Raw genomic sequence first — 12591 nt, forward strand, 5'->3', positions numbered from 1 at the left:
TTATTGCGCAACAACACAGCAGTAATAAAACCAAACAATAATGCACCAACATATCTGTTTCAAATAAAGCAGAATGTGCCATACCACAATAATAAGCCATGATAGTTTATAGTTAGTAAAATAAAATAAACACATTGGTTGGAATCCTGATGGTTTGGGTCCCAAATGCCAGGATGTGATTATTGTAACTGGATGTAACTTGTCCATTTGGATGTGAAAGCTATAAGGTTGTCAGATTATTATTTCTATCCTCCGACATATTTTGCTCAACGGCAGAAATATTCACGTCATTTTAGGGTCATAATTCTGTAAATAGCCGTATTGCTCTGAAGGTCAGAGGTGTCGCACCTCGCCTGGTATTGAAACGGAGAAGCGTGTGAACTCCTACCGAGGGGGCCTTTACGTCGGTTGTGTCATCAGCCCTAGTTTACTAAATCAATGTTTAATAGATTTAATAGACATGCTATTAAAGCCACCGGAGCCATAAGGAGGAAACATTGTGATACAGGCCACATGACCCTGTGTTATCTCTGAGCTCTGATAAGACGTGTCGCCTTGTGAGATCCCAAATAAGCACACCTTTGATCAGCGAGATCACACATTCACACACACATTCACACACACATTGACACACACTTTCAAACCTGTTACTTACTTTTTGTAAACTATCACAACAAATAAGGACAGAGATCAACTCATAACCCTCGCCTCTGGAACTCCTTCCCCCCTGACATCAGAAACATTGACTCAATCATTTTATTCAAAACTCACCTTTTCAGGCAGGCCTATGCCTAACTTGTTCCCCCTCTTGGTTGCTCTGCTGCAGACTGTTCTGCTTTTTTAACTGTTCTGCTTTTTAACTGTTCTGCTTTTTTAATTGTGTCCATCCTTGAACTGTTTTTAATGTAACTAGAAGTTGTAGTTGCTATAGCTCGAATTAATACAAACCACAACTGTCGTAAATCAAAGCACTGAGAAACTAGAACGGGCACTCGGTAGAGCGCATACCTTCGCATATCACAAGATTGGGCATTGAATTATGAACATTTTGGCATTAGTTGCATGCCAATTGGATACAAATTGACCGTGCTATGGTAAAAAGAAGATGTTTACCTTTTCATGACCTTGACCTTTGACCCGATCGATCCCAAAATCTAATCAAATGGTCCCCGGATAATAACCAACCATCCCACCAAATTTCATGCGATTCGGTATAATACTTTTTGAGTTATGCGAGTAACACGCATACAAATAAATAAATAAATACACGGCGATCAAAACATAACCTTCCGCATTTTCAATGCGAAGGTAATAACAAAGTAACATCAGTTACATCGCACAGGTCTGTAAATAACTGTTTGCCAACAAGCTTTTTGATATAAATGACACCAGGCCGATGCTTTATGGATCATGACACCTTCCTCTGGTGACTGATGCCTCCACCTGGCGTGTCGATGACTAGTGGGGAGTGTATGTGCAATAAATGTATCCTGGTGGTTTTATATCACGCTCTCTTATCTCGCAGTCCGATACATCCTGACGACGGGTGGACGTAGTCAATCCACGAGATAACCTTTCATAAACTCGTGTGTGGCATTTCCTTTTTCAATTGCCGATGTTTGGATTTGAGCATTTTGAGTTCTTCATCGCTGGCGTACGTACGCCACGGCCCGGGCTAGAATCTGGTCATGGCGTTTTCTTCACATTGTCTCATTGTCTCTGCTCTTCTTATCTGCCTCTGTTCCACTGACGGTAAGACGACTGAGAATATCCCGCTTGTGAAAATTAAGTCATTCATTTTACAGCTGATTTAATATCCTGCAAAACATGGTTTGGATTAAATACATTTTTAATTGACTTGTTTGCGCCTGCCTCCTCATCCAGTCAGCTTGTTTGATGCACGGTTGGCATCAAATGTAGAGATTCGAGAGGCGTTAAATGCCCATGTGATGTGGTAAAATTATAATGTTAGTAACCATTTCTTAGTAAGAAGTATGATATTTTAATATATTGCTTTTTCATTGAACCCCTACCTTGAGTTGCTCAAATAGAACCATAAAAACATAATTAATGCTTTAGTTGCCACACGTTATATTATCAGACTACCTCAGCTGGTGCCTCAAGTTATTTATTTATATTTATTTGAGCATCAAAGGAACTTCTCCACTGTTTTGTAGTTTGAGTTTCTAGTTTTCTATAATAGCAAAGGCAGGTTTATTGAGTAAGGAATGGCCCCATTTAGAGTAAAATACAATATAAAGCAAGGTATGCTTTAGGGCGGGGCTACCTTGTGATGGACAGGTTGCTGCAACAGCATTATCCAATCAGTTTTTGTCTTACAGATTTAACCCTTTCACGGTGTGCTTTTTTAAATGAAAGTAAATTGAAACAAACCTGTCACCTAAAAAAATATTGTTTAGTTGTATTAAGCCCCACCCTCTTGTGTCACTTCTGGTTGCCAAGATGATGACAGCCAAAGAGCCAAATAACCAATGGGTGAAAATAATAATGTATTTGAAACTAAAAGATTTAGAGAGAAATGTGTCACTACAATGATATGTTTATTCCTGGTAGAGACCTAAACTATTAGAGTTAGCAGTTGAGTGATAAAAGAGAACAGATATGTGCGAAAAAATATATCAATATACAGTGCATCCGGAAAGTATTCACAGCGCTTCATTTTTTCCACATTTTGTTATGTTACAGCCTTATTCCAAAATGGATTAAATTCATTATTTTCCTCAACATTCTACACTTAAAAACCCATAATGACAAAGTGAAAACAGTTTTTTGCAAATTCTTGCACATTTATTAAGAATAAAGAAGGAAAACATAACATGTACATAAGTATTCACAGCCTTTGATCAATACTTTGTTGAAGCACCTTTGGCAGCAATGACAGCCTCAAGTCTTCTTGGGTATGATTCCACAAGCGTGGCACACCTATTTCTGGGCAGTTTCTCCCATTCTTCTTTGCAGAACCTCTCAAGTTCCATCAGGTTGGATGGGGAGCGTCGGTGCACAGCCATTTTCAGATCTCTCCAGAGATGTTCAATCGGGTTCAAGTCAGGGCTCTGGCTGGGCCACTCAAGGACATTCACAGAGTTGTCCCGAAGCCACTCCTTTGTTATCTTGGCTGTGTGCTTGGTCGTTGTCCTGTTGGAAGATGAACCGTCGCCCCAGTCTGAGGTCCAGAGCGCTTTGGAGCATGTTTTCATCCAGGATGTCTCTGTACATTGCTGCATTCATCTTTCCCTCAATCCTGACTAGTCTCCCAGATCCTCCCGCTGAAAAACATCCCCACAGCATGATGCTGCCACCACCATGCTTCACTGTAGGGATGGTGTTGGCCAGGTGATGAGCAGTGCCTGGTTTCCTCCAGACATGACGCTTGGCATTCAGGCCAAAGAGTTCAATCTTTGTTTCATCAGACCAGAGAATTTAGTTTCTCATGGTCTGAGAGTCCTTCAGGTGCTTTTTTGCAAACTCTAGGCGGGCTGTCATGTGCTTTTTACTGAGGAGTGGCTTCCGTCTGGCCACTCTACCAAACAGGCCTGATTTGTGGAGTGCTGCAGAGATGGTTGTCCTTCTGGAAGGTTATCCTCTCTTCATAGAACAACGCTGGAGCTCTGTCAGAGTGACCATCGGGTTCCTGGTCCCTGACTAAGGCCCTTCTCCCCCGATCGCTCAGTCTGGCTGGGCGGCCAACTCTAGGAAGAGTCCTGGTGGTTCCAAACTTCTTCCATGTCCGGATGATGGAGGCCACTGTGCTCATTGGGACTTTCAATGCTGCAGAAATCTTTCTGTACCCTTCGCCAGATCTGTGCCTCGATACAATTCTGTCTCGGAGGTCTATAGATAATTCCTTGAACTTCATGGCTTGGTTTATGCTCTGATATGCACTGTCAACTGTGATACCTTATATAGACAGGTGTGTGCCTTTCTCAATCATGTCCAATCAACTGAATTTAGCACAGGTGGACTCCAATCAAACATCTCAAGGATGATCAGTGGAAACAGGATGCACCTGAGCTAAATTTTGAGTGTCATGGCAAAGGCTGTGAATACTTATGTACATGTTATGTTTTCGTTCTTTATTTTTAACAGATTTGCACAAATTTGCAAAAAACAGTTTTCACTTTGTCATTATGGGTTGTTGTGTGTAGAATGTTGAGGAAAATAATGAATTTAATCCATTTTGGAATAAGGCTGTAACATAACAAAATGTGGAAAAAGTGAAGCGCTGTGAATACTTTCCGGATGCACTGTACATGTATTACACTGACCTATGCAGACATTCTATAACTAACCAAATGCTCCCACTGACACAGTAACATCTGAAACTGGGGAGACCAGATCAGCAGCTGACCCAACCAGTCCAACTGTCACAGTCAACTCTGAGCCTGCTGGTACCACCTTGATAGATTTATCGACTACTCAAACCAATTCAGTGACATATGAGTCTGCGGGGATAACATCAGCGCCTGAGCAAACCAATCCCACTGACAAAGTAATCACTGAACGTGGCCAGACAACTATGTCATTTGAACCTCATGGTTCCACTGATGAAGCAAGATCTCAGCCTGCTAGTACCACATTGCTATCTGAATCCACGGGTCCAACTCAATCAACCAATTTAACTTATTCTGTAACAACGGTTTCACCTGCAACAACATCATCAGCTGACCAGATCACTCCAACAGAAAAGGTAACGTCTGAATCTGCCGAGACAACTACGGGCTCTGAAACAACTACTCACACTGACAAAGTAACATCTGAAACGGGGGAGACCACATCAAGAACTGACCAAACCAATCCCACTGACACAGTCACCTCTGAACCTGGCCAGACAACCATGTCACCTGAACCTACAGGTTCTATCGGCACACCAACATCTGAACCTGCAGGATCCACATCTGTTTCTGAGCAAACCAATCCCACTGACACAGTCACCTCTGAACCTGGCCAGACAACCATGTCACCTGAACCTACAGGTTCTATCGGCACACCAACATCTGAGCCTGCAGGATCCACATCAGTATCTGAGCAAACCAATCCCACTGACACAGTCACCTCTGAACCTGGCCAGACAACCATGTCACCTGAACCAACAGATTCTATCGGTACACCAACATCTGAGTCTGCAGGATCCACATCTGTTTCTGAGCAAACCAATCCCACTGACACAGTCACCTCTGAACCTGGCCAGACAACCATGTCACCTGAACCAACAGATTCTATCGGTACACCAACATCTGAGTCTGCAGGATCCACATCTGTTTCTGAGCAAACCAATCCCACTGACACAGTCACCTCTGAACCTGGCCAGACAACCATGTCACCTGAACCAACAGATTCTATCGGTACACCAACATCTGAGTCTGCAGGATCCACATCAGTATCTGAGCAAACCAATCCCACTGACACAGTCACCTCTGAACCTGGCCAGACAACCATGTCACCTGAACCTACAGGTTCTATCGGTACACCAACATCTGAGCCTGCAGGATCCACATCAGTATCTGAGCAAACCAATCCCACTGACACAGTCACCTCTGGACCTGGCCAGACAACCATGTCACCTGAACCAACAGATTCTATCGGTACACCAACATCTGAGTCTGCAGGATCCACATCAGTATCTGAGCAAACCAATCCCACTGACACAGTCACCTCTGAACCTGGCCAGACAACCATGTCACCTGAACCAACAGATTATATCGGTACACCAACATCTGAGCCTGCAGGATCCACATCTGTTTCTGAGCAAACTAATCCCACTGACACAGTCACCTCTGAACCTGGCCAGACAACCATGTCACCTGAACCAACAGATTCTATCGGTACACCAACATCTGAGTCTGCAGGATCCACATCAGTATCTGAGCAAACCAATCCCACTGACACAGTCACCTCTGAACCTGGCCAGACAACCATGTCACCTGAACCAACAGATTCTATCGGTACACCAACATCTGAGTCTGCAGGATCCACATCTGTTTCTGAGCAAACCAATCCCACTGACACAGTCACCTCTGAACCTGGCCAGACAACCATGTCACCTGAACCTACAGGTTCTATCGGTACACCAACATCTGAGCCTGCAGGATCCACATCTGTTTCTGAGCAAACTAATCCCACTGACACAGTCACCTCTGAACCTGTCCAGACAACCATGTCACCTGAACCTACAGGTTCTATCGGCACACCAACATCTGAGCCTGCAGGATCCACATCTGTTTCTGAGCAAACCAATCCCACTGACACAGTCACCTCTGAACCTGGCCAGACAACCATGTCACCTGAACCTACAGGTTCTATCGGCACACCAACATCTGAGCCTGCAGGATCCACATCTGTTTCTGAGCAAACCAATCCCACTGACACAGTCACCTCTGAACCTGGCCAGACAACCATGTCACCCGAACCAACAGATTATATCGGTACACCAACATCTGAGTCTGCAGGATCCACATCTGTTTCTGAGCAAACCAATCCCACTGACACAGTCACCTCTGAACCTGGCCAGACAACCATGTCACCTGAACCAACAGATTATATCGGTACACCAACATCTGAGTCTGCAGGATCCACATCTGTTTCTGAGCAAACCAATCCCACTGACACAGTCACCTCTGAACCTGGCCAGACAACCATGTCACCTGAACCAACAGATTCTATCGGTACACCAACATCTGAGTCTGCAGGATCCACATCAGTATCTGAGCAAACCAATCCCACTGACACAGTCACCTCTGAACCTGGCCAGACAACCATGTCACCTGAACCTACAGGTTCTATCGGTACACCAACATCTGAGCCTGCAGGATCCACATCAGTATCTGAGCAAACCAATCCCACTGACACAGTCACCTCTGGACCTGGCCAGACAACCATGTCACCTGAACCAACAGATTCTATCGGTACACCAACATCTGAGTCTGCAGGATCCACATCAGTATCTGAGCAAACCAATCCCACTGACACAGTCACCTCTGAACCTGGCCAGACAACCATGTCACCTGAACCTACAGGTTCTATCGGTACACCAACATCTGAGCCTGCAGGATCCACATCAGTATCTGAGCAAACCAATCCCACTGACACAGTCACCTCTGGACCTGGCCAGACAACCATGTCACCTGAACCTACAGGTTCTATCGGTACACCAACATCTGAGCCTGCAGGATCCACATCTGTTTCTGAGCAAACCAATCCCACTGACACAGTCACCTCTGAACCTGGCCAGACAACCATGTCACCTGAACCAACAGATTCTATCGGTACACCAACATCTGAGTCTGCAGGATCCACATCAGTATCTGAGCAAACCAATCCCACTGACACAGTCACCTCTGAACCTGGCCAGACAACCATGTCACCTGAACCAACAGATTCTATCGGTACACCAACATCTGAGTCTGCAGGATCCACATCTGTTTCTGAGCAAACCAATCCCACTGACACAGTCACCTCTGAACCTGGCCAGACAACCATGTCACCTGAACCTACAGGTTCTATCGGCACACCAACATCTGAGCCTGCAGGATCCACATCTGTTTCTGAGCAAACCAATCCCACTGACACAGTCACCTCTGAACCTGTCCAGACAACCATGTCACCTGAACCTACAGGTTCTATCGGCACACCAACATCTGAGCCTGCAGGATCCACATCTGTTTCTGAGCAAACCAATCCCACTGACACAGTCACCTCTGAACCTGGCCAGACAACCATGTCACCTGAACCTACAGGTTCTATCGGCACACCAACATCTGAGCCTGCAGGATCCACATCAGTATCTGAGCAAACCAATCCCACTGACACAGTCACCTCTGAACCTGGCCAGACAACCATGTCACCTGAACCAACAGATTCTATCGGTACACCAACATCTGAGTCTGCAGGATCCACATCTGTTTCTGAGCAAACCAATCCCACTGACACAGTCACCTCTGAACCTGGCCAGACAACCATGTCACCTGAACCAACAGATTCTATCGGTACACCAACATCTGAGTCTGCAGGATCCACATCTGTTTCTGAGCAAACCAATCCCACTGACACAGTCACCTCTGAACCTGGCCAGACAACCATGTCACCTGAACCAACAGATTCTATCGGTACACCAACATCTGAGTCTGCAGGATCCACATCAGTATCTGAGCAAACCAATCCCACTGACACAGTCACCTCTGAACCTGGCCAGACAACCATGTCACCTGAACCTACAGGTTCTATCGGTACACCAACATCTGAGCCTGCAGGATCCACATCAGTATCTGAGCAAACCAATCCCACTGACACAGTCACCTCTGGACCTGGCCAGACAACCATGTCACCTGAACCAACAGATTCTATCGGTACACCAACATCTGAGTCTGCAGGATCCACATCAGTATCTGAGCAAACCAATCCCACTGACACAGTCACCTCTGAACCTGGCCAGACAACCATGTCACCTGAACCAACAGATTCTATCGGTACACCAACATCTGAGCCTGCAGGATCCACATCTGTTTCTGAGCAAACTAATCCCACTGACACAGTCACCTCTGAACCTGGCCAGACAACCATGTCACCTGAACCAACAGATTCTATCGGTACACCAACATCTGAGTCTGCAGGATCCACATCAGTATCTGAGCAAACCAATCCCACTGACACAGTCACCTCTGAACCTGGCCAGACAACCATGTCACCTGAACCAACAGATTCTATCGGTACACCAACATCTGAGTCTGCAGGATCCACATCTGTTTCTGAGCAAACCAATCCCACTGACACAGTCACCTCTGAACCTGGCCAGACAACCATATCACCTGAACCTACAGGTTCTATCGGTACACCAACATCTGAGCCTGCAGGATCCACATCTGTTTCTGAGCAAACTAATCCCACTGACACAGTCACCTCTGAACCTGTCCAGACAACCATGTCACCTGAACCTACAGGTTCTATCGGCACACCAACATCTGAGCCTGCAGGATCCACATCTGTTTCTGAGCAAACCAATCCCACTGACACAGTCACCTCTGAACCTGGCCAGACAACCATGTCACCTGAACCTACAGGTTCTATCGGCACACCAACATCTGAGCCTGCAGGATCCACATCTGTTTCTGAGCAAACCAATCCCACTGACACAGTCACCTCTGAACCTGGCCAGACAACCATGTCACCTGAACCAACAGATTCTATCGGTACACCAACATCTGAGTCTGCAGGATCCACATCTGTTTCTGAGCAAACCAATCCCACTGACACAGTCACCTCTGAACCTGGCCAGACAACCATGTCACCTGAACCAACAGATTATATCGGTACACCAACATCTGAGTCTGCAGGATCCACATCTGTTTCTGAGCAAACCAATCCCACTGACACAGTCACCTCTGAACCTGGCCAGACAACCATGTCACCTGAACCAACAGATTCTATCGGTACACCAACATCTGAGTCTGCAGGATCCACATCAGTATCTGAGCAAACCAATCCCACTGACACAGTCACCTCTGAACCTGGCCAGACAACCATGTCACCTGAACCTACAGGTTCTATCGGTACACCAACATCTGAGCCTGCAGGATCCACATCAGTATCTGAGCAAACCAATCCCACTGACACAGTCACCTCTGGACCTGGCCAGACAACCATGTCACCTGAACCAACAGATTCTATCGGTACACCAACATCTGAGTCTGCAGGATCCACATCAGTATCTGAGCAAACCAATCCCACTGACACAGTCACCTCTGAACCTGGCCAGACAACCATGTCACCTGAACCTACAGGTTCTATCGGTACACCAACATCTGAGCCTGCAGGATCCACATCTGTTTCTGAGCAAACTAATCCCACTGACACAGTCACCTCTGAACCTGGCCAGACAACCATGTCACCTGAACCAACAGATTCTATCGGTACACCAACATCTGAGTCTGCAGGATCCACATCAGTATCTGAGCAAACCAATCCCACTGACACAGTCACCTCTGAACCTGGCCAGACAACCATGTCACCTGAACCAACAGATTCTATCGGTACACCAACATCTGAGTCTGCAGGATCCACATCTGTTTCTGAGCAAACCAATCCCACTGACACAGTCACCTCTGAACCTGGCCAGACAACCATGTCACCTGAACCTACAGGTTCTATCGGTACACCAACATCTGAGCCTGCAGGATCCACATCTGTTTCTGAGCAAACTAATCCCACTGACACAGTCACCTCTGAACCTGTCCAGACAACCATGTCACCTGAACCTACAGGTTCTATCGGCACACCAACATCTGAGCCTGCAGGATCCACATCTGTTTCTGAGCAAACCAATCCCACTGACACAGTCACCTCTGAACCTGGCCAGACAACCATGTCACCTGAACCTACAGGTTCTATCAGCACACCAACATCTGAGCCTGCAGGATCCACATCAGTATCTGAGCAAACCAATCCCACTGACACAATCACCTCTGAACCTGGAACGACAACCATGTCACCTGAACCTACAGGTTCTATCGACACACCAACATCTGAGGCTGCAGGATCCACATCAGTATCTGAGCAAACCAATCCCACTGACACAGTCACCTCTGAACCTGGCCAGACAACCATGTCACCTGAACCAACAGATTCTATCGGTACACCAACATCTGAGTCTGCAGGATCCACATCTGTTTCTGAGCAAACCAATCCCACTGACACAGTCACCTCTGAACCTGGCCAGACAACCATGTCACCTGAACCAACAGATTCTATCGGTACACCAACATCTGAGTCTGCAGGATCCACATCTGTTTCTGAGCAAACCAATCCCACTGACACAGTCACCTCTGAACCTGGCCAGACAACCATGTCACCTGAACCAACAGATTCTATCGGTACACCAACATCTGAGTCTGCAGGATCCACATCAGTATCTGAGCAAACCAATCCCACTGACACAGTCACCTCTGAACCTGGCCAGACAACCATGTCACCTGAACCTACAGGTTCTATCGGTACACCAACATCTGAGCCTGCAGGATCCACATCAGTATCTGAGCAAACCAATCCCACTGACACAGTCACCTCTGGACCTGGCCAGACAACCATGTCACCTGAACCAACAGATTCTATCGGTACACCAACATCTGAGTCTGCAGGATCCACATCAGTATCTGAGCAAACCAATCCCACTGACACAGTCACCTCTGAACCTGGCCAGACAACCATGTCACCTGAACCTACAGGTTCTATCGGTACACCAACATCTGAGCCTGCAGGATCCACATCAGTATCTGAGGAAACCAATCCCACTGACACAGTCACCTCTGGACCTGGCCAGACAACCATGTCACCTGAACCTACAGGTTCTATCGGTACACCAACATCTGAGCCTGCAGGATCCACATCTGTTTCTGAGCAAACTAATCCCACTGACACAGTCACCTCTGAACCTGGCCAGACAACCATGTCACCTGAACCAACAGATTCTATCGGTACACCAACATCTGAGTCTGCAGGATCCACATCAGTATCTGAGCAAACCAATCCCACTGACACAGTCACCTCTGAACCTGGCCAGACAACCATGTCACCTGAACCAACAGATTCTATCGGTACACCAACATCTGAGTCTGCAGGATCCACATCTGTTTCTGAGCAAACCAATCCCACTGACACAGTCACCTCTGAACCTGGCCAGACAACCATGTCACCTGAACCTACAGGTTCTATCGGTACACCAACATCTGAGCCTGCAGGATCCACATCTGTTTCTGAGCAAACTAATCCCACTGACACAGTCACCTCTGAACCTGTCCAGACAACCATGTCACCTGAACCTACAGGTTCTATCGGCACACCAACATCTGAGCCTGCAGGATCCACATCTGTTTCTGAGCAAACCAATCCCACTGACACAGTCACCTCTGAACCTGGCCAGACAACCATGTCACCTGAACCTACAGGTTCTATCAGCACACCAACATCTGAGCCTGCAGGATCCACATCAGTATCTGAGCAAACCAATCCCACTGACACAATCACCTCTGAACCTGGAACGACAACCATGTCACCTGAACCTACAGGTTCTATCGACACACCAACATCTGAGGCTGCAGGATCCACATCAGTATCTGAGCAAACCAATCCCACTGACACAGTCACCTCTGAACCTGGCCAGACAACCATGTCACCTGAACCAACAGATTCTATCGGTACACCAACATCTGAGTCTGCAGGATCCACATCTGTTTCTGAGCAAACCAATCCCACTGACACAGTCACCTCTGAACCTGGCCAGACAACCATGTCACCTGAACCAACAGATTCTATCGGTACACCAACATCTGAGTCTGCAGGATCCACATCTGTTTCTGAGCAAACCAATCCCACTGACACAGTCACCTCTGAACCTGGCCAGACAACCATGTCACCTGAACCAACAGATTCTATCGGTACACCAACATCTGAGTCTGCAGGATCCACATCAGTATCTGAGCAAACCAATCCCACTGACACAGTCACCTCTGAACCTGGCCAGACAACCATGTCACCTGAACCTACAGGTTCTATCGGTACACCAACATCTGAGCCTGCAGGATC

This window comes from Pseudoliparis swirei, chromosome 21, assembly GCF_029220125.1.
Source record: "Pseudoliparis swirei isolate HS2019 ecotype Mariana Trench chromosome 21, NWPU_hadal_v1, whole genome shotgun sequence".
Classification (NCBI taxonomy): Eukaryota; Metazoa; Chordata; class Actinopteri; order Perciformes; family Liparidae; genus Pseudoliparis; species Pseudoliparis swirei.